Source organism: Ruditapes philippinarum, unplaced genomic scaffold (assembly GCF_026571515.1).
Source record: "Ruditapes philippinarum isolate M1 unplaced genomic scaffold, ASM2657151v2 ctg189_1_1_1_1, whole genome shotgun sequence".
NCBI classification, from domain to species: domain Eukaryota; kingdom Metazoa; phylum Mollusca; class Bivalvia; order Venerida; family Veneridae; genus Ruditapes; species Ruditapes philippinarum.
The window spans coordinates 42667-70257 of NW_026860350.1; the positions used below are offsets into that span (position 1 = coordinate 42667).

General features: G+C 30.0%; 1 protein-coding gene across 5 annotated transcripts in view; it reads right to left on the reverse strand.

Moving 5' to 3' along the window:
- Positions 1-10436: 10436 nt before the first annotated feature.
- Positions 10437-27591, reverse strand: part of LOC132759742 (potassium voltage-gated channel protein Shaker-like) — a 112412-nt gene continuing 95257 nt past the window's right edge. For all 5 annotated transcript variants that reach the window (XM_060751568.1, XM_060751564.1, XM_060751565.1 and 2 more), the window contains exon 4: positions 10437-16132. The gene's annotated coding sequence lies outside the window, so the exon portion shown is untranslated. The remainder of the gene's footprint in view (positions 16133-27591) is intronic.

The window sequence follows — 27591 nt, forward strand, 5'->3', positions numbered from 1 at the left end:
TTATTGACTTAGTAAGACTGAGTGTCTTATTGACTTAGTTTGACTGAGTGTCTTATTGACTTAGTAAGACTGAGTGTCTTATTGACTTAGAGTAAGACTGAGTGTCTTATTGACTTAGTAAGACTGAGTGTCTTATTGACTTAGTTTGACTGAGTGTCTTATTGACTTAGTAAGACTGAGTGTCTTATTGACTTAGTAAGACTGAGTGTCTTATTGACTTAGTTTGAATGAGTGTCTTATTGACTTAGTAAGACTGAGTGTCTTATTGACATATTAAGACTGAGTGACTTATTGACTTAGTGTCTCACTGACTTAGTCTGGTCTTATTGACTTAGTTTGAATGAGTGTCTTATTGACTTAGTAACACTAAGAGTCTTATTGACTTAGTAAGACTGAGTGTCTCACTAACTTAGTCTGACTGAGTGTCTTATTGACTTAGTTTGAACGAGTGTCTTATTGACTAAGCTAGACTGAGTGTCTTATTAACTTAGTAAGACAGAGGGTCTTATTAACTTAGTAAGACTGAGTGTCTTATTGACTTAGTGTCTCACTGACTGCATCTGACTGAGTGTCTTATTGACTTAGTAAGACTGAGTGTCTTATGGGCTTAGTTTGAATGAGTGACTCATTAACTTAGTAAGACTAAGTGACTTATTGACTTAGTGTCTCACTGACTGAGTCTGACTGAATGTCTTATTGACTTAGTAAGACAGAGTTTATTGATTTAGTAAGACAGAGTGTCTTATTGATTAAGTAAGACAGAGTGTCTTATTGATTAAGTAAGACTGAGTGTCTTATTGACTTAGAGTCTGACTGAGTGTCTTATTGACTTAGTGTCTCACAGACTTAGTGAGTAAAACTGAGTGTCTTATTGACTAAGTGTCTTATTGACTTGGTTAGAATGTGTGTCTTATTGACTTGGTTTGAATGTGTGTCTTATTGACTTGGTTGAATGAACGTTTTATTGACTTAGTTTGACTGTCATATTGACTTAGTTTTATGGTCTTATTGACTTGGTTTGATTGAGTGACTCATTGACTAAATTTGATGGCCTTAGTTTGATAAGTCTCTAATTGACTTAGTTTGATTGTCTTATTGACTAAGTTTTAATTAAGTGACTTATTGACTTAGCTTGAATGCTTGTCTTCTTGACATAGTTTGACTGTCATATTTACTTGGTTTGTTTGTCATATTGACTTAGCTTGAATGTTTGTCTTCTTGACATAGTTTGACTGTCATATTTACTTAGTTTGATTGTCTTATTGACTTTGTTTAAATTAAGTGATTCATTGTCTTGGTTTGACTGAGTGTCTTATTATTTCATGCAAATATTTGTGTGGGTTGAAGGTGTCACATAATCTTTTCTGACACATTTAGTTTGTAGTGTCACATAATCTTATCTAACGAAAAGAAGCATTTTGCAGTAGTAGCCCCAGTAACTTTAGGTCTTTTGTCAGTGACCTGACAGGGAATGTGTTATATGTTACAATATGTTATATCATTTAATTTACCATGATATTTGAATAAACTGTTCATTTAGAATTAACATGTATATGTATTATTTATTGTATTAAAGATCCTGTAACACAATTTTTTTATGGTTTTAAATCATAAATATTATGCTCAAATTTAGATTTATCAATATTGTAGGTTCCAAAAAGCATTATTCATAAAACTATTACTGAATTATAAATTTCAAAGGGAGGTAATTAGAAATTTATTTTCTATAAAGTTTAAGTCAAATTTTACAATAAGAAATGAATGCATATATTTTAATGATTACATATAATATGCACAAATATTTGCAGTACATATTTTTCATATTATATGTTTGAAAATTGTTTTATTTGCATAATTATGTACATATATATAATTTCACTTAGTGTGGTTAACCACTTTGATCACAACATACATGATTTCTGTAGCTTGTGTGTTAAATATAGTGTCAACAGATCAATGACCATTAGAACTATGTCAGAATAAATAATGAAATAACATAGTGTGTTCATACAATTTTACTGCTTTTTTTTTTTACAGTATTAGACTTAGGTACTAACCACTTAATGATTATGTATTGATTTTTTTCCCTCACAACTAATATAATGATTACCTCAATGGTGCGTGAGCTGAAGTCATAGTGTGAACCTGGATTCTAAAACAACAATGATATTATACATGCAATAAAGTGAATGAACTCTCAACTTTATTTCTTATTCATGACCAAAGTTTCAAGCCTAAAGATTCTAATGAAAACATACTCTATTAGGTATACATAAATGAGGGCATACATAGAGAATAGTTAAACTATTGTAATGACATGGATATTGCCAGTTCCTCTGAGATATACGCAAGAAAAATTAAATTGATTTAATACTATAATGTTTTCATTGTTTCATTGAAAATTGTAATAACTGAAGTCCTGTGAGTCGGATTAATGATATATGTTTTACGTTATGGTTCGTATCGGAATATCAGTCTCAAGGGTACGACACCTATTGGGCGGTAACATGGCTTGCTGATTTGTCATGGGTGGGTACCCAAGGGACGGATATTCCGATCTAAAGCGCAAACAAATGTCAGATATTTTTTCTTGCATATTCTGCCATATTCTATCATATTTAAAATGGTTTACCTCATTAAGATTTTTTTCATGGAAATTAATGTCTTTTCATTCTTAACTATTTTCTTAGAATAGCATAAGAATTTACAACTTAATTCATAGCAGTGAAATGACATCATCCTAAGGCACATAATTTTATTCTAAAATGTACCGAATGACATTGTTTTAATGCGGTTTAATGCAGTTCATTCATAAAATGCGCTATAATGACATCATTGTTTAGCAGGCAAACCAAGCCAGATGACATTTCCAGCATGGGTAAAACTAACTGAAACACCAGTCTGATATGCAAAAATGTATAAGATGGGTATGTATGGAACTCTTTGAAGAAAACACCACATCTTTTAGAGATACATGTACATGAAATAATACAATTTTAATGGTTTGCTGCAGGTTTTTGATTTGCTACATTTTCTATTGTTTGTTCTTTACATTATCAGTACTGACAGTAGTGAGATAAACTTCATCAACCTTAGTCTCTTATTAAAACATCATTGTGATTGCCAACCTGTTCTCTATCGATATCTTGTGCCAATAGTATATTGTTTTTTAAGTGAATAAGTCTGTAATGGGATAATCTCTTATACCATAAATAAGCAGGTTGATAATATTAACAAAACTGTGAATTACCCATAGATGTTATTGTTAAATAGCGTTAAATACATGATCCAATATGACATACAAATATATAGCAGATAATAGAATGTTCATATATATGTTCATAATAAATCACTTTATAACTCTATTAGCATTTTATTTTCCATAAATATTTCTTAAGATTTCTATTGTTTTTATTGATATTTGAAACTCTTATGGAAAATATGCCAATTGTAGACCTATCCACTTTATGAGAACACTTGGTTCTTGTAAGGGAACGCTTACATGTGCACTATATTGTTATAAGGGATCACTAATTTACGCTCTGTTCTTGTAAGGGAACACTTAGATGTGCACTATATTGTTATAAGGGATCACTTACTAGTATTTATGCTCTGTTCTTGTAAGGGAACACTTACATGTGCACTATATTGTTATAAGGGATCACTAATTTATGCTCTGTTCATGTAAGGGAACACTTATGTGTGCACTATATTGTTCTAAGGGATCACTAATTTATGCTCTGTTCTTGTAAGGGAACACTTATAAACACACTATCTGGTTATAAGGGATCACTAATGATGGTAGAAAAGTGATAACATTATGACCTATAATTGTGAATAATGCATGAGGCTTCTCTCAGGAGGCACAATGAAAACACCAATGTACATAATTAATGATGTTTCTCTTCATACAGTCCATATTGATGTGTTTCCTGAGACTAATATTGATTCCATTCCTTTATAATTTACCAACAATGTATTTCATTGAACCTGACAGGTTTTTCTTTATAAATCTGACCTAATAGAGGGCTGGGTTGGACTGAGTGCAATTGTAACTGGTATATGATTTAAATACTTGAGGACAAAAAAAACCTACACATTATGTTTCATTGCTTGAAGGGATAAAACTGAGCTATTTTATTATAAAACATACAAGATACCAAACCAGATCTCTTGAAAAAGAAACACTGTTAATGTCTTCCATTTGACCTTTTTAAATATATTCCACAGAAACTAAAATAGAAGTATTTTTTTATCGATTTCAAACTTGCATTGGGAAAGTGCTTCTTAAGATATTGATGGCTTCAAGAAAATTTCAAACATTGAATATTAGCTAGGAACAAGGATATAAGAACACAATAAATTACAAGGTAACAATGTCATGGTATATTTTATAATTTTTGTGAACTTATATTTTCTTTAAGCATGTTGTAAGGAAATTGTTTTTCAGTATTCAAGACTTGCTATAATGTAATACTGGACATCAAATAAATACACTTCTTTATCTGTACTGTCAATGTTGTTGTTTTTTATTCAAGTTGCACCAAAATTAACAAAGTCATCTGGAGTCATGTTCATATTTTAACATTTACTGATGGAGGGAGACTCTGGTTATATTACTACTAGATGCATTATTTCAGGCACACAGGGCAACAAGATGTATGGTCTTCTATTCTATAAGTAGTAGATACAATCATTAAATTCACCATGTATGACTGTAAAACTTAGTGTGACTATATAACTGTAGACAACAGATCCTACAAGGTTAATGATCTGGCGATATATAACTATGAGAATGTATAATAAAATAATAACAAAATACAAAGTTCATTATAATATTTTATTTTGAATGAGGATAACGTCTCACAAAATGCTGGCCAATGTTTGACGAATAACAAGATACGTTACAGAGAAAGTAAGGTTTAAATGTCTAACATCAACCATAGACCATGCTTCAAGGTTACAAAACTTAAAAAAAACTTTGTCTCAAGGCTTTTGATTGGCTGCAATCTTAGGACAATTCTCACAAACCAACCAATCACAGCTTTCCTTTCATGACATTTTTACAACCTTGTGCATGCACATTTTCATACAAAACATCTTATAAAAAATTGTTTACACATGTATAATAATATAATAACAATAAAAAGTACATCAACTTGTGTTAAGAAATGACTAAAAATCTATTACTGTTTATAAATACAGTACTTTAATAGTTATTCTTTAAAAGACTTATTTTATAAGCAAGCCTTTAATCAATGAGCCCATAGCTAATACCTCACTTTTCAAACATATTAAAAGAACTAAAATCAAAATAATCTTGAATACAAAGGTCAATGGAGATTTTGCTGCAATAATTGTAAGACTACTGGGCATTAACTAACACTAATCTGTTAAAATTTCATAATCTGAAAAAATTAATTTTAATCTGTGATCAAAAGTTAAACACTATAATCAAGACTATAAAACTTTGTCCTGATTAGGGAAAGTAAAATATAAGATTTCATAGACTTTCATTCCAGTATACATTGTATACACTAAGTAACAATTGATCTTTCAAATATGCTTACATTTTTTTGGTACAACTAAGGATATCTAAATCTACACTTGGACAATAAGCTACATGATCTTGTTGCTCTTAACAAAGAAGACAAGAATCTAAAACTAAAGGGAATGCTCTAATATCCATAGAACTTATATAATTGAGCCGCATCACGACAAAACCAACATAGTTTGTTTGCAACCAGCATGGATCCAGACCAGCCTGCGCATCCGCGCAGTCTGATCAGAGAAACTGATAGCGAACAGCATGGATCCTGATCAGACTGGGCGGATGCGCAGGCTGGTCTGGATCCATGCTGGTCGCAAGCGCACTATGTCAGTTTTGTCGTGACGCGGCTCATTTAATGAATTATATCAAGTGATAAATTTAGACTTGAGTGTCCCAAATTTATCAATATCTATCTTTTAATAAATGTGTCTGCACTGCATAATTATATATTCCATTCTCTAAACAAATTATACCCTCTCTTTCTTAGACTTAAAAACACTTTGGGCAAATAATGAAAATTGGGGTTAATAAAATTATGAGTCTGTGATACTAAAACTAAATTATGAAGACCAGTCTGGAATTTGAAGCATCTGATTAGTTAATTATCAGCTAAAAATAACAATGCAACATTTTCAGACTGGTCTCCAAATTCAGACAATAAATTAAATTAGGCCCAGTCAATATGTATTTGTTATTTGTGATCCAGTCTTTAATTACAAAATGAAACAAAAAATATTCTCGGGGAAATAATCATGTCATGAATATTGATTTAAAACATGAGATAAACATCTTTCATTATCAACAAACTGTGGAAATCTATACACATGATGTATGAATAGATATTACTTTCTACAGGGAATATTTCTACTGATTAATTAGTGAACATATTGCTTTATATACCTGATTCTTGTACAATATTTCAGTGTGTAAATAAACTTTATTCAAGTTATAATGTGTGCTATAAAGCATCTGAACTATTATTTCACATTACACAGCATTTATGCTGCAAGAAAAGTCTGAGATTATTAAATTCTTCTGATCAACAAAAATTAATCAACAAAATTCAATTACTGATCAAAATATTAACCTTTAGCCTGCTAAATTTGTAAAGTGGATTTCCCCAACTTTGAATTTGAAACAGTCCATTCAAAGTATACGGGATTTCAATATCAAAATACAAAAATTGAGCTGCCAACAGTATAGAGCGTGGTTAGACTACACAGATGTGCAGACTGGCCTGGCTCTATACTGTTGGCAAAAGCTGGTCATTTAGGCTACAGTAGAATAAACATGAAAGATGGTAAGAAAACTAATATTAAGTTAACAAAATGATCATTAAAATTTTAAATAAATATCTTTTTAAAGTTTTCATATATTTTCTTTATTTTGTGTTTTATACAAATAAGGTTTGAGACCTCAAAATAACTGTATTGAAGTTTTTTTTTTTAATGAGGAATTATAAAACTATGTAGAGTTTAATTTCTTTTTTTATTATTGGGACCTGAAACTTGCATCATTGGGACCTGGAATTTGCATTTTTGGGCAAGTAATGGTATATAAAATATAAAAACATGATGAAAAGAGAACTGTATGTTTCTTAATTTTCCATTAGGAAATGAAGTAAATAATGATTCAAGTTATTAGTCAGCCTAAAATGTGATGTTACAGATCAACCCCTAAACAATTATAAAGCAAAATTGAGAAGAGTCTCTCTGAAAATAGATATCAGCTCAAAACTTCAGATTTAACAGAAATAATGCCAACAAAGTATACAAATATCTTATAAGTTGATCAGCTGAAACCATTCATACGGCAGCATTTATTTAAGACAATTTTAAGCTCTATTTGAATGACCAGAACTCTTTTTTTTTTAAATATTGTTTATTCAGGGAGAGAAATCTATATATCTTAATTCAACAATTATCTTTATTCACTACCATTAAAGAGTTTTATTTATTACTGATTCAGTGCTGTATGTTAACTGCAAATATCAAATCGTATTCATAACCATTACAGTGCTAATATTAAAGGTGCCAATATTAAACGTTACAGTACTAAAATCAAATTTGTTACCATTATAATGCAAATATCAAATCATATTTATTACCCTTACAGTGATAATATCAATATTTGTTACTGTTCTAATGCAAATATCAAATCATATTTATTACCGTTACAGTGCTAATATCAAATCATATTTATTACCGTTACAGTGCTAATATCAAATAATATTTATTACCGTTACAGTGCTAATATCAAATCATATTTATTACCGTTACAGTGCTAATATCAAATAATATTTATGACCATTACAGTGCAAATATCAAAACATATACTGAGCCTTATTTTGTAACACAAACTTTATGTAAAACAAAATTTAAAACAAAAATAGCTATTGCTTTAACACAACAAAATTAGATCTACTCTATTTTTACATAAATAAAAACTGCTTTTAACAGTTTTTAGACTAACAGGGTATCCTAATTAAAATATTAAAATGTTTAAACAGAGATAAAAAGAATTACAGATAAGTGTAAAATAATGTATGTTGTGGTTTCTCCACTTTAAAATAAGACCAGAAAACTATACTTAATACATACATCTATTTTCCATTAAAACACATATACAATTCCAATCAAAACCATTCATTGTTTAGCATTAACTTAAGAAATCCATAACCCCCCCCCCCCATAAAAAAAAACAAACTTAGTTGAAAATCAATAATCATTAGTACATCTAGTGCAATATATATGAAATTTTTCTTGAGAAGAATGTTAGTATAATTTAAGAGAGAAGGAAAAATACATTATTATATGAATGTAAACACTTTGTTTTGTTTGTGATATTCCTTGAAATGAGACACAATCATAGTCCCAAACACAAAATTATACTGTAAAGTTTAAAAACTTTCTAGGAATTATTGTTGACTGGCCGTTTCCAAAGACTGGCAAATTTCAATTCGACTTCCAAATTGTTTCAAATATTCTCATCAGAATATCAATATAACAAAATGATTATCAGTGTATCTGTGTTGTTAGTTTGACAGAAGAATAAAGATGTTTTAAATTTTGTTTTTATTTCCTGCAGTCAAGTTGGTGTATGACAAAATATTAGAAGTAATGATGTATCAGAGATAAAAAAATGTACAGTAATGTGTTTGAAATTAATCTTTTCCTTAACAAAAATATGTTGTTTAAAAATGAAATTTTCAAAGTTTTAGTTATATAAAAAATTAAAATGTTTGTTTAATAAGTATGAGCTGACATGAAATGTCATAAAACTAGAATGAATTTCTGTAGAAGAAAAGGTTAACAACTGGGTAATGAAATGTATTGTTTTGTAATCAGCAAGTTTTGGGCAATGTAAACTCATAATGAGATAATAAACTCTGATAAATTTATTGCTTAAAAAACACATCAAAACAAAAAATATTGATTTTGATACTTCAAATTAATTAATCAATTAAAAAACAAAAAATAGTAAATAAAATTTTTAGATGTGTGTGTATGTTTGTTTTTACCTCATTGCAAATTTCATGAACAATTTGATGTGTCAGTTTTCCTTACAACCAAAAACGTTGTATAATAATAAAGTAAAATAAATTAAAATTAATAAAACTTTTCAGAGTAAAAAGAAAATTGAGAGAGAAACATGTATTCATCATGTTTTGTAAAACATATGTGTTTTAGTGAGGAAATTACATAATATAATATTATGTAGTAAACAAAGATATAAATATTATGCCAAAATATTGTAAACAATTATCTGCTATGTCTCAAAGAATATTGGATAATTCTGAAGAAATAGTCTACTAGGTAAGGTTTTTTTTATCAATTCTTTATAAATAACTTTCTACATAATTATGACAATAGCATACCTAATCTATGATACTTTGTTATATTTGCCATTCCAAAGATGTGTTCCATTTTAACACTGATTGTTACCCACAACAGAAAATTCTGAGAGAAATAACTTCACATACACGTATGCCAACATATTTACTTATATACCTCTTACACATCAGCATCTATCAATGGTAATTTGGTGGAATTCATCAGAAGATTAACATTATCTTTGATATTTTTGCTAAAAATGGGATGTTTTTATATTAAGTCTTAAAACCTTTACACTGTCAAATTTGTAAAATAAGAGTTTTTTCTGTTTTGATTTAGAATAGTGCAAACATAGCTAAAGGGATATGTTTTTTTCTGTTTTGAATTTAAAATAGTGCAAACATAGTTAAAGGGATATGAAAATAGAAGAATATGGCAGCCAGCATTATAGAGTCTTGTTAGACTGTGCTAGTTTAAAGATAGACCTCACTTTACAGGTGACGATATAGGTCTGTTATCAGCATTATAATATTAAAGATTTTTTGTAGAACAACACAATATTATTCATGATTTATACCTGACAATTAGTATATTGATGTGATTTTCCTGTGATTTAAGAAGCTTTCATAATAGTCCTTACTAAACTACAAATATTTTGTGTTTATATTAATGTGCAGAGATTATCTTGCAGTAAATTAATTTACACCACTAATAAATTACAAAGTTCTATAAAAAAAGAAAGTATGTAAACTTTTTAGAAATTAAACTATACCTACAGACACATGTGAATTAGTAGCTTTAACATGAATAGATTAAAGGCCTGCATGTATATAATTCTTAAATAATAAAATACACACTAGATCAGTTGAAAATAAATAAAAACACAATTTCAAAATACATGTCTGGTAAAACTAAATTTCTATAGCATAGAAATGAAACTAACAAAACTACATATTCATAAAATAAACAGAAATAAATAACTAAAATATAACAATACTAAACAAAAAGAGAAGAAAACACAAAACTGAATACTGATTATCTCATAATAAAAAATAAGTTAAAATAAAAATTGTCAGACCTAGATTGTTGAGATTCTAAAAAAGTTTTACTCACCTTGTGTAAAGTAAACAATATATTTTGATTATAAGTAAATATCATCAAATAAAAAACAAAACACAACTGTTCTTCATAAAAGTAAAATGATTATCAGTAAAATAAATAAATATACATGTACATAAGAATCAATATAGATACTGTTTATTAAAACACAAAAATGTTCTCTTTAAATGCAAATAAATAAAAATAAAAACAAAAATAATGTACACACAGCTGCTTTTGAATGAAATTAGAAATATTCAATTACCGTATATAACCTTGTAAAACTGTCTTGTCTTATTGAATTCAGGCATTTTTATAATACAATGGACTTAGATTAAACATTTAAAATATTTCTCAACATAATACCTGCCATTCCTTACCAAAACTTTAATTACCTCAATTTCTTAAATGGACTTGTCCAGCTTCAATTTTTGGAACTGTCCATTATCAATTTTAGGGATATCAAGATGTAAATATTTGAAATCTACACAGGCTTTTTAGACTGGATGGAAGTGAAGACTAGTTGTGGTAAATGGTCAATAGGAAAGAAGATAAATTAGATAAAATAATGCACCAGGGATTTCAGTGTAGTTTGTTAACAAACTTGCTAAAGTAAGCCAGATATTTTACATTTCATTAAAAATATTTAATAGGGGAAAACCCTACATCAAAATGATTTACCTGGATTATATGCTTAAAAAGAGAAAAAGAGAACTGTGTGCATGGAGACAATCTGTCCAATTATGAAAGATCATAACAAAATTAAATCAGTTAATCTGGTAAAACAAAGATAAATGCTCCAAATGTATGCTAAAATATCAAATTGTAATACTTTAGTCTATACCATAATCGAAACAAAATAAATTTATCAATATTTGCCTATTAATTTTCACATCAATTATTTTTGATCGGAGTGGAACATTTTTTTTCTTCCAAATATGGCATAGAGCAGACCTTCAATAGACAAATAGCTGTAGAAAGATACAGTAGTTTGTCTACAATTCTACAGGGACACTGTAATCAGACTTGACTGAAGTAGTATGAATTATTACATCTACAACATGCCAAATGCAGTTCTGCTTCACTATAAAATCAGCCAAAACTATTTACTTGGCAATCCCCGGAGAGACTGAAATTTGAACAGACCAATTTTTCTCTCCTAGAAATATTTGTATATTTTCTTAACCTTCTTCCCTTTTTCTTCTTTTTTTATGTAAAATTACAGCAGAAACTCTGAGAATAGATCAATAAGCCAGTGCTCATTTCCATCTTTTACAGTGATATATTAGTTTTCTATTGACCTATATGATTTGAAGCAGAACAATACAAGAGAGGCTGTCCAGATTTCACAGATTTCATACTTGAATTGGTTTTCTTAATTGTAAATTACACTCTAAGAAGAAAGAGCAAATGAATGAGTATTCCTTTATCTTCCAAACCATTCATGCTTGAAATCTGGAAGAGACTTTGTTCTTCTCAATGAAAAACTACTACAAAGTGTCTTTACTCTTCATTAAGTCCTATAACTTAATTAAACTTTGCAATTCAATTTGTGTGATTCTGGAGAAATAAAACAGGAGTTCAAAAATTAGAATTTTACATTTCTTTGTATGAGCATAATTACAATCAACAGCAAAGGTGTAACCCAATTTAAATTATGGACTTTTTATTCCTTTGGGTTCAAGATTGCAGACGTTTCAAAACCAGTCAAACAACTCATGAATCTGATTGGTCAATACTGAGCTACATTTAAATTTGAATTAGCCACTCGTATTTATTCTATCATTGACAGGTCAGCAAATTTATTGCTACAATTTAATATTTTGATATACAATTTAAATGCCATTAACAGAAAGTAAAACAAAACTTAACATCAACAATATTTTCAAGTTTTTTTTAAAAAAGCCAATAATGTGTAACAATGTTATATATGCTCTCTAACAAAATGCAATGCAATAAATGCATCTATGTGTTCAAAAATAATAATCTAAGATACTCTATAACAAATTGCTATAACTGATTCAACAGTTAAAGTCATAATATACATACATGGTCAACTGTATAACAAAATTGTATCTCTAAATATTCAACAACAAAAAAAATCTTCTTTCATAATCTATTTTCTCTTCAAATTCTTACTAGTGCAACTCAATATTTCCTGTAATTCAATCCCCCCTCCCCCATACATGATGTCATTAATATAACCTCTCATTAATTATTGAAGCACCACTACCATTGTGCTAGGATTTCCCATAATTCTTTGAGCATTTGAAGCAAAATTGAAACTATTGTACAACCAGTATAATTAACTGAGTTTATTTATGTTGATAGAGAAAGTATCAAAGAAAGTTGAAAATTTAAGGCAGGTAAAATCGACCATATAGATGTAGTTGTATATGGAAAAGGCTTTGAAGAAAAATGTAAAAAAAGAAGATTTTTGTATATTTGATAATCATGATGTAAGTTGTAGGCCAAGACTAGGTATTGAACCTTGTTATAAGTCTAGTTATGTCATGAAACATGTTTTATAAGGCAGCTACTGATGATGAGTCTCATGTTAGATAATGTTCTGTTTCTAAAAACAACAATAAGGCTGGGAACAAATGTTGGCAAACTGTTTTTTGTACTTTTGCAACAATACATCATGTTAAACCAAGTGACATTCTCGTGCATTTTTTTCTTACTTTGAAAAACAAGTTATAAACTTACAAATATTACAATGATTAATGTTGTAAAAAATATACACCTCATAACATGCCATGGTTTTTGCATAAGAAACAAAGATTTCATGATTTTTATAATATGAACATCTTGTGTTATGACAAGTTTTCTATATATATTTATATATATACCACAGCTTGTTCACATAAAAAACTCATCACTGGCAAATGAGGCAAACAAATCTGATTTCTGTCACAGACAGTGTAGAAAATTCTTCTATGCAGGCTATATCAAAATGTTTTTTTTTATCTGCAATTGAGTTTTCATAAATAACTGTAAATCAATAACAACATTTGTAGACTATTTTTTTCTGTAAGATACTTTTTTTTACTACAATTATGGATTTTTATATTTATAGACATGTCAGTAACCTGATTTATATTATAATTCACCACTACCATTTACTATGGCTGTTCTAAATGACAATTGTTCCCTGCATCTGATACTTTTTGTATAGAAATAACCTGATCTTTATATACAATTATTCCAAACTTCTTTCCATGTACTGATTTTCAATGCCATTTGAAGACAAACAAAATCTATTATATATGGTCTCAAATAAATTATTGCTTGTAAAAATCATGGCTACCCAAAAAATTTTATTACCAAACAAAAAAAAATTTTCTTACTGAACAATTAAGCAAATTTGTCTGATGGATTTACAAACTCTGGCATGTATATTGAATAAAATTTTGAAACATTTGGTTCTAAACTTTGCATTCACTATTTCACATATACATGAGTATCAGATTCAGAAATAATTTAAATCTATTTTTAAATAACGAACCATGTTAAGAAAACACCATAATAAATCTTCTTATCCCAAAATATAAAACAGAAATATGAACTGTCAACAAAATATCAATCATGTAAAAATGGATTTCTTTTTTCAACATAAATCCATTGTATTATAAAACTTAATAATAACTCAATATATATATGTATATATACTGGAGAAACACACTCGCTATGAAAGGCTTATCTTGGTAACTATAGTAATAAACCGGTACTTTTTAACAATTTTCTCTCAAAAATATAAGAAACATAAAAAAATTCATTTTCAGCCCAAACATCCTTCTAAATGTCAGTTCCTACAAACATCAGTCATACATTATCACCTTACATACAAAAATTGAGCACTTTATCACTGTCAGGACTTAGTTATAAAATTCTGTAGTCAATATTTATATTATATCAGTATCATTTTAACTATACTTTTATACTACGTCAGCATGTATCTTGTATATGAAAGAAAATTTTGAAATTTGAATTTGAAAAATTTTTTTGGACACATTTTTTTGCCACAAGTTTAAATTCCGACAATTTAAAGATGACAAAAATGTCTTAAAACTTAAATCTTTAAAGTTTTTAAACATAACTTATTCTTCTACTATATAAAAAAAGGTTGCAGCCAATGAAAAAACAATTTTCGTAAGATGAATTTACAAAAAGTGAAGAGTTCTTCAAAATATGAATAAAAAGAATACAATGTAATGTCATTGCTGTTTAGAAACTACATGTACTTCCAGTAAAAGGTAAAATGTTTAACTATAATATTACAAATTGATAATTGTAACTTGGTAAAATGTTATCCAAATCACACAATGATTTTTCATAAAATTGAAAATATATTTTAAGATTTGTGCTTTTTTTTTTTGAAAAAAGGGCATAAAACATGCTTGTTTTTTTCCTTATTGAAAGTGAAACAAACCATTAAAGGAGTGACAAAGGATGGGATAAAAAAAATGATACATTAAAGGGTAAAAATCTACTCACTATAAAATAACATATTGCATTGATATTGGTCATTTACAAAAAATGACAAGATACAGTTAAATACTTCATGGCTCACATGTTTAAAAATGAATGGAAGATTAGTTTAATATCATCCAGGTTTTAAAATGAAGTTTCCTCAAACATGGATGAATAATGGATGCTGACAGTGTATACAAAACTGACCAATCAATTGACACCAGAGGAATTTTCTAACAAATGACAAAAATGAGATTTTATATAAAAGTCTTTTGCCATTTCTGTGGCCAGCAGTTTCGCAGCTATTCATAGAATGTGCAATCAGTTCTGAAACTATTTATAGTATGTGAAACAATGATTACAGTTAATTGTATTGATTGTAATGTAGAAACAGATAGGGGAAACTAGATTAGAAAACAAAATATAGAGAGAGGATGGGAGATATAGTAGAAGCTTAATTCATAGAATTTGTGAAGCCAATCAAAACAAAGGGAAATTGTTTAATGTTAGAGTAATGCTGAAGCTTATAGCTAGTTCTGTTTCTGGTTAATTGTCTTAATAAAGTCACATGATCTCCTTTAAACTTATTTATAAACTAGATTTATGGTAAAAATCATAAACAAAAGACATATATTTCCTGCATTCTCTGGAAAACTTGCACTCTAGTATTTTAAGTGTCTACCTCTATACTCAGTGATAATCTATAACAATAAGTAAGTCCAGACTTATATATCTCTAACACTAACGTGACCTTAATATACTTATTTCTTTCAACTAAAACATGTATAATATTAAATACTTCACACCTTACTAGTTAATACAGGAAACAGTATTTTGTTCTTCTTTACACAGGAATGGTTTCTCATAATCGTATCAAAAATCTGGGATTGGCTTTTCAGAGAAAGTTATATAGGTAACTGGTGCACACATGAGGTCCTGAAGCTTGTTTTCTTCATCATCACACTTGAAACAAACACACCATGTGAATTTAAACTTGTTTCACTGATGAATTAATTAAGATATATTCCGAAATTAGTAATTTGAACACTGCAGCATTTAACCCTCACATAAATGATAATTTCCAGGCATCAAAATAAAAGAAAGTGCCAACTGCACCCGTGGTTGTACCATGATATATCACTGGTCTCCAGGAAGTCTGCCAGTATGCCAATGTCAACTGAAAATATACAATAAACGACAATTACAAAACAAGATTAAATAGATTTATTGTTTCGGAGGATTTGCTGCAAATAAAAGAATCTGCAAAAAAAAAAAAAAAAAAATGTTACAAAAAAAAGTGAAAATGTTTAAAAATAATATATCAACTCTATTAAATTTACATTTAGATTTTATTATATATTTTATTTCATATCAGATTTTATAAAACTCATATCTTACAACTATCTCTAGGTTTTATTTCAAAGTTTGTATCTCTTATATTTCTTATGAACATTTTGTACAAAGTCCTAAATCATTACAGCTTATTGTAAGGTGAATGAATTTGGTAATTAATTATGTTTGGAATTGATCCCAAAGAAGAAACTGGAAGAAGAGCTAAAATCTAATAATACAATCAGTTAGCCATCTATTCCTAGAACTCAAGAAAAGATAATAACTTCTAGTCTATATAATTATATTGAGTCAGGCCAGCTGGGTTTATTTGAGCCCAACATACAGCAAATAGCAGTTCAAAATGTACAGAAAAAACAAGTTTATAATAATCTCCCTGTTTATGTCCCTATGTACAGGTAACAGAAGTTAATATATAAAGATTAGAAAAACAAGTCTTTAAGGAATGGTTTATAATCTCCCTGTCAAGAAACCTTTTCATTAGAGTAAAACAAAAGGGCTTCGATGGACCACTGGTCAGGTAATTAACAAGAGCTGTCGGTAGGACAGCACGCTCGACTATTCTAAGTGCTTGATAGTAAAAGAGCCTTGATAATGTAAAAAATTTTAAGTTCACAAAAGGGCTAATTTCTTTTATAAATTCATGTTATAATCCTTAGAGAGAGTCTAATTATACAGTATTGGCTTGACTTTAAGGAAGGTAGTGTCACAAGGGTGTTTTATTGAGTATAATAATACTAATTACCTATGAATACATAAATTTGAACAAAGGCTTGTTATTAAGATGTTTTATCAAGTAAATCACTGCTTTATTGTTATGAATGCATAAAATTGTCCCAAAAAAGGCACAAACCCTTCAGTAGTTATTGAGATAACACCTTACAAGCAAAACTTTACCATGAATTTCTAAGTTGAAAAAGGGGAGAAAAAACAGCCTAAATGCATGATAGAATTATGGCTCTTTGTCAGTGACCTACAATTATGACCCTAAATGCATATGTGAAGTTTTAAATAAATATCTTTAATAGTTATTGAATATGTAAAACTTGCATGTAAACATTAACCAAGAGACTAAGTAGAAAAGGGGATATGAATCAGCCTTAATTCAAGATAGAGTTATGGAACTTGGTCAGTGACATACAATTATGACTGTAAGTGGATGTGTAAAGTTTCATGTAAATATCTTTGAAGACCTTTAACCTTTAACCAAAATTTCTAAGTTTCAAAGGGGCAAATAATTCTGCAAATATTGTAGGCAGAGTCATGTAATTTTTCAAACTGGTGTACATTGTTTTTAAATTTCAATTGAATATCTCAAGTAATAATTGAGATATTTGACTTTACAAAAAACTTTAACCAAAACTTCTAAGTTAAAAAGGGGCATAATTCTGTCAATATTGTAGGCAGAGTTATCCAACTTGTCAATCTGATGTACCTTGTTACTATAAATAAGTATTGTAAGTTTCAATTGAATATCTCAAGTAATAATTGAGATATTTGACTTTACAAAAAACTTTAACCAAAATTTCTAAGTTAAAAAGGGGCATAATTCTGTCAATATTGTAGGCAGAGTTATCCAACTTGGTAATCTGATGTACCTTGTTACTATAAATAAGTATTGTAAGTTTCAATTGAATATCTCAAGCAATAATTGAGATATTTGACTTTACAAAAATCTTTAACCAAAATTTCTAAGTTAAAAAGGGGCATAATTCTGTCAATATTGTAGGCAGAGTTATCCAACTTGTCAATCTGATGTACCTTGCTACTATAAATAAGTATTGTAAGTTTCAATTGAATATCTCAAGTAATAATTGAGATATTTGACTTTACAAAAAACTTTAACCAACGCAGACGCCGACGCGGACGCTGACGCCGACGCCGGGGCGACTACAATAGCTCTCATATTCTTCGAATAGTCGAGCTAAAATCTGTATACTGAGGTCTAAGGTCAAAGTCCCTAACACCACAGTTAAGTGAAATCCCAAGGTTTGGAAGGTATGTCAAACTTCTTGGAAGATATATTAAGCTTTGAGGTTAAACTGCCTAACACAACTGTAAAGTGAAACCTAAAGGCTTTCAAGGTATTTGGAGCTACATAACCTGCCAGTGAAATCCCTAGGCTATTATATTTTGAGGACAATGAAAGAAAAGAAAGTGAAATTCCAAAGTTTTAACCTATAATACCACATTATACAACATTAAAGCTGTAAATTATACTTCAAATTTGTAACATTTATTGAAGAGGTCAATTAATTTTACCCTTAAGTGTCCAATATTATTTTATATACATGTATATTGGCAGTCTAACAAATATAGTATTATAATCTTGTTTGTAAACTTAAAGCAGTATTTAATTCTTTTTACAAGTCTATCTATATACGGCATAATACAATGAGAAAATAAATATGCTTACAAATCAATTTCAAATCTTGTGAACTTGCTTTGCCCTGGACTATTTTGACTTAACAGTAGGATTATTATAAGTACTGTAATTTATATATATATGTATATATATGTATTTGATATAACTAATTAAACAAGTTATTTAAGTCAGAATGATTTAACCCTTAAAGATTAAACTTTACATAGTCTAACAAATCATAAACTGCAAGTTAAAAAGTCTGTAATATAATTATGATCTTAACTCCCTTAGAATTGAGGCAAATTTTGTGTTACTAAGAAATACCATCGTCTGACTCCTTTTAACATTCTTTTTCTTCCTCCTGTGATTACATACTGACTGATCTTTATTACATAATGATTAAAGTGTAAAAGTTTAAATTTGTTTGAAATACATTTGTATATAATGAAAGTGATTGTATTAAGAGTTTCTTAAACTAATGCATGTGGTTGTCAGAATGAAACAAAACTCAATCAGTACTTTATCATTTCCAGAGATACTTGACTCAGGTAAAATCCATTCAGATACACTTCTCTTTTACTAATAATCCTAAACATTACATAGGTGATATGGTGTTTCAACCTCAACATAATGCACCCAAAACAAACAAATAAATCTAATAGGAAACACAGATCTTTTCATCTAACTTCACTTTGTACATTGCAGCATTATTTGAATGTTAAAAGCTAACAAACAAAGAGATCAACATAAGACAAGAAGAAGGGAGTAATTTATAAAAACTCTCTTGGTTTTATCTACTGCTTTCATGATTTACCAATAAATGTAAAATCTTTGTTTTAATGCAGGTAAGTGTGATCAAATATGAAGAAAAGACTGATTCCAACTACACTCTTCAATAGCAGTATCTTTTTCTGTTACCAATAAAACCAATGAATCTAATTTGTCTGGCATAATATACTATCATCTTAGATAATTTGATGTAGACTGACAATTATTATTGGAGCCTTCATCTGGAAAACAATTTAATATTTAATGAAGTATAAAGGCAATAGGTGCGTTATTTGATGCATCTACCACTCTTGTTACCTCCAGGAACATTCTTATCCTGGCATCATCAAAACATGAATGAATGAAGGGAAATGAGAATACTCGCAGAAGTTCTTGTTGATTTTCTTGCAATCTGACACTTAAGCTTTACACATTTAGAATTGAGGTTAATTCTTTTATACATGTATTATGAGGGGCATATAGCTTGTGTGAATTTCCTTCAGCTGTAGATTTTTAGATGACTTTATATAAAGATGATATGATAAAGAGATTGACCTTGAGTTTGACAGATAGATATTGGGTTCCGCTGAAACCTGTGTGTTTAGTGACATGTTTTATCCACTGCTATTTTTCATCATCATCATCGTCATCATCATCACTATCATCAGAGGTTTGGGAAAATAAAGCCTGAAAAAATGTCCATGTCTACCTAATTCATTGAGTCTCTTTTACTATTACATGTATTTGGTTGTCAGAATGAAACAGAACTCAATCAGATCTTTATTCCCTATATTCACATTGTTTTATTCAAACAGGAAGCTTGATGGACTTGATGGATATATGATGAGATACATGTATGAAGAAAATCAAAAGAGATCAGATAAAAATTAAGACAATTGAAGATTTAATAGAATATAGGCTTTGCTAAAGCAGTCTTTTCATGTACATTTCAATTTACATCTTTATGTCACAATACATTACTATAATATTAACTTTGTTACACACTTTCAATCTGTATATTTGTCTTTAACCCATTACTTCATATAGACGTCTTTTCATGTTTTTCCAGTCCCCCCCGCCCATTTTAAGGCCTCAAATAGTGAAAGAAATGCCCTATTTAGACCAAAAACACTTGTTTTGGTTTGAGAAATGGTGTTAAACAAGAGCTGTCGGTAGGACAGCAATGCTCGACTATTCTTAGTGCTTGATAGTAAAAAAAGCCTTGATTTAAAAAGGTCAAATTTTCTCAGTAAAGAAAAAGGCAAATTTTTTCTTTAAATCCAAGTTACAGTTATAGGCATTGGAGAGAGTGCTATTATGCTCTCAAAGAAGAGTATAAAATTTCAACATGTTCAATGAACTTTGAAAATATTTGAGGTATTACAAAAACTTTAACGTAAATTCTAAGTCGAAAAAGGGGCATAATTCTGTCAAAATGCTTGATAGAGTTACATCCTCCTGTTTACAGGTTGGGGTCATGATGGTCAACAAGTACCGGTACATGCAAAGTTTTAAGGCCATATGTCAATGGACTTTGAAAATATTTGAGATATTACAAAAACTTTAACATAAATTCTATGTCGAAAAAGGGGCATAATTCTGTCAAAATGCTTGATAGAGTTACCTCCTTCTGTCTACAGGTTGGGGTCATGATGCAAAGTTTCAAAGCCATATGTCAATGGACTTTGAAAATATTTGAGGTATTACAAAAACTTTAATGTAAATTCTAAGTCAAAAAAAGGGACATAATTCTGTCAAAATGCTTGATTGAGTACCTCCTCCTGTCTACAGGCTGGGGTGATGATGGTGAACAAGTGTGCAAAGTTTCAAAGCCATATGTCAATGGACTTTGAAAATATATTTATGGGATTACAAAAACTTTAACGTAAATTCTAAGTCGAAAAAGGGGTATAATTCTGTCAAAATGCTTGATAGAGTTACCTCCTCCTGTCTACAGGTTGGGGTCATGATGTTGAACAAGTGTGCAAAGTTTCAAAGCCATATGTCAATGGACTTTGAAAATATTTGAGGTATTACAAAAACTTTAACATAAGTGGTTACGCCGAAGCCGACGCTCGGGTGACTACAATAGCTCTACTTATTCTTATCGAATAGTCGAGCTAAAAAAGTGATCACTTTTTCGGTGCAATCCCCTATCAAATAAATACATTAAGAGGGTGCCAAAGGGGGGATGTACCCCCTTCTGTTAAGGGGGAAATTTTGGACATGTGACAGGCTGAAAATGGCCTCTGGTCGACCTTAAGGTAACAACTGTAACAAACACTGAAAAGCCTTTGACTCTAGCTCAAACCATTGAGAAGTTGCAGCACTTTGGAAAAATCAGTGCAAAATAGTGATTTTTTGCAATTTTGAGATGCCCCTTGTTGCCATGGTAACAGGAAATTTAAGATTGAGTAAGCTGTTGCAAAGGCTATGGTCCAGTCAACATTTGTGCCAATTTTGAACAGAATTGAAGCCTTTTTATAGTTTCATAGCAATTTGAATTTGTATCAGGAGGCTTTTCAATGAAAACAGCCATTTTTCACAAATTGCTCATAAAGAAATGAGTTGTTATACAGTATATTTTTACTTATTTATAAAACATTTTCGTTGCTCAACTAGCAATCAGAAAAATGTCTGTCTGTTATAATCCAGCAATTCCACTATTTTGAGAAAAATTTCCTTCATATTAATCTCTGTATTTACAACTCTCATATCTATGGCAACACCTGTGTATGATTAGTAATCAAAGAAATAACAAATCATCATCATCAATAAGTGTCAGACATTTTACATACTTTCCTACACACATATATATGCTTCCACCTTCCACATACATCTATGTACTGAGATATAGCGATAAAATGGCATTCATATATCACTACATTGGCAGCCAATGTTTCAAAGCTGAGAAAATTTGGAACAAAAATTGGAACAAAAATGGAATAAGGTTCACTAATTCTTAATTTGTCCAGTTTTGCTTCCTTTTTGTTTATTTTTGTTAAATTGTGTCATAATAAACAACAACTTTTAGATATTCATTACAGATCTCTTATATACTAGTTGATTTTAAATATTAAATTGATTTTAACCACCATAATATAATGAAAACTGATCATTCAATATAAGCAATTATTTATATGACACTGTCAATTGGCAACTTGACCTTTGACTTTATCTCTACTGACCTACTCTACTAAATGTTACTGTAACCTTGACCTATTGACCCCCAAAACATTCGAGTCATCATTGGTATTAAGGTTCTTAGTCTAAGGGCAATTGGTATTCAAGTTATTTGAAACAGAGTTGATATTTTATTTGTTTGTTTTTTATTCATTCACACTAGCCTAACATGTAACCTTATAGATTAGTTTGACAGTTTTGGGTGGAATGGATTTCCAGTCATTGAGTCATTGAAGAGTAACAGACTGACAGACTGATTGACAGACAAACAACATCTGCAAAACAATATACCAAATAACTTTTCTGAAGAGGTGTGTGAAAATACTACATGTATTATTATATAGCAAGTCATAAGCATCCAACAAATTATGAAATTTTCAGTCAATGTGAAAGTCAAAATTTTTTTCCAGCCACAAGGACTGGGATCCTTAGATTTATTTCCTGCCCTGATGATTTTTTCCCGGCCCGGACTCTGAAAGGTATTTTTTGTAGGGGTGGGGGAGGGATATTGCCATAATTATAAACAAAAATATTCAGCAAATATGAATTATCAGACTATAAGATACTATGAAAAAATATATACAGAAACATAATAAATAAAACATTTGCATAATTCACAAGGTTGGAGAAAAAATATGCTTTGGTAAGGAAATTATCCAAGACAAGATGGTGGCTTACATTACTTAGCAAAAACTGGTTGTATCTTGTGGTGATTTTGTTTATCTGGGTCTGTGAATAAAAGCAAAAATGACAAAAAAAAGATCTTTCTTGGAAGTTTTGCATATTTTAGGCCAAAAATTGTTTCAAACTGGCTGAAATTTTATTTGGAAATGAGGACTGACTGTATCGAAATTTATCTCGGCCCTCCTGATTTTTAGTTGGCGAGGTCCGAGGACCGACAGACTTTCGCACAGACTGAATTTTAACTGCAGAATCATACTGAATACACTTTACCTATATCCAAAGTTTACAAGATAGAAATTTCAGAAGCAAATTTTTTATTAATTACTGATAAATTACATTAAATATTGTGAAACAAAATTTTATAACCACTTGCAAATGATCAAAGAACTTCAAAAACTTGGTCCTAAAACTTAAATATTTTTTTTTACTTTCTCTACAAGCAAACAAATAAACGGTAAAAACAAATCTTTAAAACGAAAATTAACGAAAAAAAAATGAGTTTTCCTTTTTTAGATTTGAATAGGTCTGTCTAGTTACACTTGTTGTTTTGTCCAAGTATGAATCATTTTCATAAATGAAATAGTTAAGAAAAAAAAAGCGAAATTCAATCATTTGACAGTCATTTAAAGGTCAAGGTCATATCTAAATTATTTCATATAACTGGTTGGAAACAAGCATTGTTTAGTCCACATATGAATCAAATTCATACATAAATAACAAAAATATGACAACTAAACCAAAATTCAATACTTTGACCTTGACTGTCATGGTCATTTAAAGCTTAAGGTCAAGGTAGTCTGAAGGTCTGTCTCTTTAACTTAAAGGTCTATCCTAAAAGATTATTATGTTCAAGTTTGAAGACAATCCATTGAAAAGTAACAAAGTTATAGCCACCAATAGCAAAAAATCAGCAAAAATCAAGGAAATTTAGACATTAAATTTTGACAGTTATGGTCTAGGTCATTTATGAATGATGGTCATGTTTACCGTAGTCTAGTCTACTGAAAGGTCTTGTCCCAAGGATTGTTGTGGTGGCCAAGTATGAAGACAATACACCAAAAACTATAAAAGTTATGATCAAAATTGTAAAAAAGTTTCAGACTGCAACAGAAACACCACCATGACTGTAGCGATACCTCTATTTTTTTCTTTGTAAATAAAAAGTCGAGCTAAAAATACATTATTGTATTAAATATCAATATGTTACACATCAGATCAGTTTTTTCCTATATATATATATCTGACTGATAGCCTTAAGATAGAAGAAAAGAGAAATTTAACCGAATATCTTTGAGGTAGGTAAAGCTATCATTCATTGAAATATCTAGATGATAATACAACAAAAACAAAAATTATCACCTGCATAAATAAACACACTGCTATAGCATTTAAGATTATACACAAATGAAAAAGTAAAAACACAATAACTTAATAACAGATTGAACATCTTCCAGCCTAACTTTAATAGCAGAACTTTCGCAATATGCAACTTTCATTGCTTTGGATGAAGACATGATGAAGACATAAGGAGTTCAGGCTTATATGAATCAACTATTTTACGACCAGCTTGAAAATAGAAGTAATCTCCGAGTGTCACTGTCAGTTATTTACTTGCCAAAAAATAGCAGTAATATCTCAAAAGTTAAATAGGGTCAACAACCATACATGTACCAATCTGGAGCCCAGTTCACACTGAGAGGATTTTATTCCTAGTTGGTCCATCACAAGTAATTTGGAAGATACTCTGTCAAAGCAGATGCAACCAAACATTCAAGACAGTCCTGGATGAACCATGTTGATCTGGCTGTATTCCCAAACTGATGTTTTCAAATGTTGGAAACAACTCTGGGGACTACCAGGAAAACCCCTGTGACTTCTGAATCCAAGGTTCAACAAGGTAATGACGGATATAGATACAACATGCATAATCATTATATACCAGGGAAGATTGGAGACCAGCCGATTAACAATGAGCATGGGGATTACATATAGAAATAATTGCATTAGACAGTATGAAAATAAATCTTTTCTGGACTTTACCTCAATAAATTTGATGATATACTAGAATATCATATGTATATTTGAACAAAGGCAAAGTTTCTTCTTCACACAATGTGAGCTTTTTTCTAATCAACTACCCTTATGATAAAACATTGTGGATGTGTGTGTACCATTGTAAGATTTGTAACACACAAGGTTAGTAAACCATAATGTCTTTGGCAAAGAAACTCACATTTTTGTAGAGTAATCACTACAGTCTGGTAAACCATATTGCATTAGGAAATTGGAATGTGTGTGTTTGTTAACAATCAGTATGTTTATTACACCCCCACTTCTGTGTTCTCTATAGCAACAGAAACTATGTGCCAATGATTACCATATTACATTAGCAATATTAGTGCCCTCTGTAGAAACCAAGTGGTCAATAAATTGGTTATTATACCATTTTCAGGCAATACATTCTTGTATAACCAATGTTTGGACAGCAAATCACCAGCTGAAATTAACAGCATTGATACCATGTTTATGGAAAAAGCATGTACTCAGACTATACTCCCTGGTTAATTAGGACAGCTTAAACAAATCCAGGCAGAAATTGTTTTCTTGGTCTGCATACAGAATTCCTGAAGACATTGTTCCATTCTATGATATTAAAGGTACTGCAAAACCCAAAGTAAGAATAAAACAGTAAGAGAAACAAAATTGATTTACAATTTTAATTTATCTACTTCAAAAGGCTATATCTAAAATGTATTTCTTGCTTGATTTTCTTACAGCAGGTATAGGAGGATGCTCCTAGCTCTTCTATGATTGTGTCCATATCAGAACCAGCAAGCTTTCAGGAACTTGCTGGACAACACTGCATCATATGAAAGAATTTAGAGCCCAGGCAATGACTACTAATGGCTGGAATAAAACAGAGAAAAACAAAATCCCTAAAGAAAGCACAAAATGGCAAAATTGAAAATGTTCCAGGCTCGGGGTTTAATTAATAGATCCCTATTCTGACCTTTTATTTGAATAATAATAGATTTAACCACATTGACTTGTGTTCTTTAGTTAACAAATAGGCTGTGGTGATATTCTTATTCCATCCACTAATCTTATAATTAGAATTAGACAGGTCAGGGATCTATCCATTGAGACAGTCCATGGACAGCATTGGTACTTGAAAATCACTGTAGCAAAGGCTTAGGCAGAACTCAATATTTAAACATGAAATAGTGAAATTTTGAATTTAGAAAACATCTACAGATGTTTTTATATGATGGTTACCATGGAACCTTCAATGTGACATGTTCCTGTTGTTCCATGAAAAGTGGCACGCATACAACTTGTCTGATTTTAGACTAATGATATGTCAATATAGGACAAAAATATTACAGATCTATGACGTTAAATGAGACCATCTCAAAAAGATATAAAATTAAAATGCATTAAGCAAAAAATTAACATTTTTACAGTGCCTTTTAAACCCTTTGAAATTAAGTGACAATATTCTTTGTTTTAGCATTATGGTATTATTAAAATTGTCAAAGTAATATGGCTGGATAGAAATAGCATAAGAATCATCTCATTTAAACACTATAAAGAAATTAGGAGCATACTTCTACTGCAGAAATTGATAAAATGAAATTAAGCAATGGAATATTGTCAATAGTTCTTGGCAGAAATGTCTCTGCACCAAATAAATGTCAGAAATAATTTAGTGCATAATCACAATAAAACAAAATTGCTAGAATCATTACTGCTAACAGATAAGCTAAGTTTAACTGCTAGAGAATGAAATCCGAAGATAAAAGGTGCATTTTTGCTACTACAACTTATTGGTTTCTTTTATTATGTATATGCCTTGTGACCTGCTAATGTCTGAATGGGAGGTTGAACGCTTAGTGTTAACACATTCTACTAAATGTTACTTATAAATGCCCCTTTTTCTTCTTTAATTTTTTCTTTTTGACCGACTGGGTCTGACTTTGGGCCATGGCTCCTTCTCTATTGTTACATAGCCTAAAAGGGCCACAATGTTGTTGTCTGAACAAATCAAAACTTGCTACCTCTTAGACCATTGATTACTTAAGAAATAATATATCCCAAACTGTGATTTTATTGCTCAATAACATCACTGTTTGGAGTTCGGATGCGGGGAATTATATCACGAGGGCGTAGCCCGAGTGATATAATGATGCGCATCCGAACGACAAACAGTGATGTTATCAAGCAATAAAATCATCGATTTGGATATATTATTTCGATTCTAACACGACATCAACAAATAAATGCTG